The sequence below is a fragment of the Octodon degus genome, unplaced genomic scaffold (assembly GCF_000260255.1).
Source record: "Octodon degus isolate 3935 unplaced genomic scaffold, OctDeg1.0 scaffold00095, whole genome shotgun sequence".
NCBI classification, from domain to species: Eukaryota; Metazoa; Chordata; class Mammalia; order Rodentia; family Octodontidae; genus Octodon; species Octodon degus.
Window position 1 is genome coordinate 9,066,676 of NW_004524671.1, and position 1,206 is coordinate 9,067,881.

The following is a 1,206-nucleotide window of genomic DNA, read 5'->3' on the forward strand; positions in this document are numbered from 1 at the left end:
AGAGAGAGAGAGAGAGAGAGAGAGAGAGAGAGAGAGAGAGAGAAAAGCTCCTTGGGCTTAGAGGAAAGGGATTCTATGTGTTCTACTTTTGACATATTTAGAATGACATGATTGTAAAGGAATATTAGTTTTTTGTTTTCAAGGCTTTTAGACTCTTCTTTTTACAGCCATTGGAATGCAAGAGGCAAGAAGCAGAAATAAGATGGTAATTGGTGCGTCAGCCAAGTTTTCTTTAAAGCTGCAGGAGAATGGCTGTGAAGCTGCCCAACAGCAACGATAAGAGCTATTTTACTTTGCTTTTTTTATATAGTTTTCTGGCAAGCAGAATATGATCTGTCTTAACACTTATAGTCTTCCTGCCAACACATATGCAGTGTGTTTGGACATATGGTCTCATTTTTGTGATCCTTTAACCTTTATTTATTCCTTATACCCTTTAGCAAAGCTAATAACTTGTGGGACTTGAGTGCTAGGGAAAGTTCCCATCTGGAGTCTCAGAAAGCAGAGCATTGTTTCCACAAAAGAAGACTCTTAAAGAAAGAAGGAGTCATGGAAATGGAATGATTTCAGTTCTCATCTTGATGCTTTTGACCTAATGATTTAATATGTAAGGAGAAAAAATCCTAAACAAAAATTTCCATTTCCTGTCTAGGATTTAGCACTATAAAAATCATAAACGGAGCAACTGATGCTTCCCACAAACATTGATTCAAAAGTGTTATTTTAAAGTTGGGTTCTTCTAGAAGTCCTGAACTGGATTTCCATAAATGATTGATGTATCAGTTAGGATTATGTTTTTCAAAAGTCATACTAAACTCAATGAAGTCATGATTTAAACAAGATTTAAGTTATTTTTCTTATAAAAGGGTTAAGTTTTCCTGTTCAGATTTCCATAATGACGCTACGATTTATTGGATTTTTCAATATCGTTCTCTGATTTGGTGCTATGGTCTTTGTCTAAAATGGCTTTCATAGCACCAGCCATCGTACCTGAATCCCAGGTAGGAAGATAGAAGTTGAGGACCTCCTGCAGTAAAACCTTGAATAAAAGCAGTAAATAGGGTTGTTTTTGTCTCCTTCCACATCAGGGGAACCTTTTTTTTTTTCTATTTTAGGGAAGGGTCTACAGGGTGTTCAGAGTCTCACTACTAGATTGCACTCCTGATCCGCCTGTTTATAGCTTCCCAAGAGCTGGGATTACAGGTG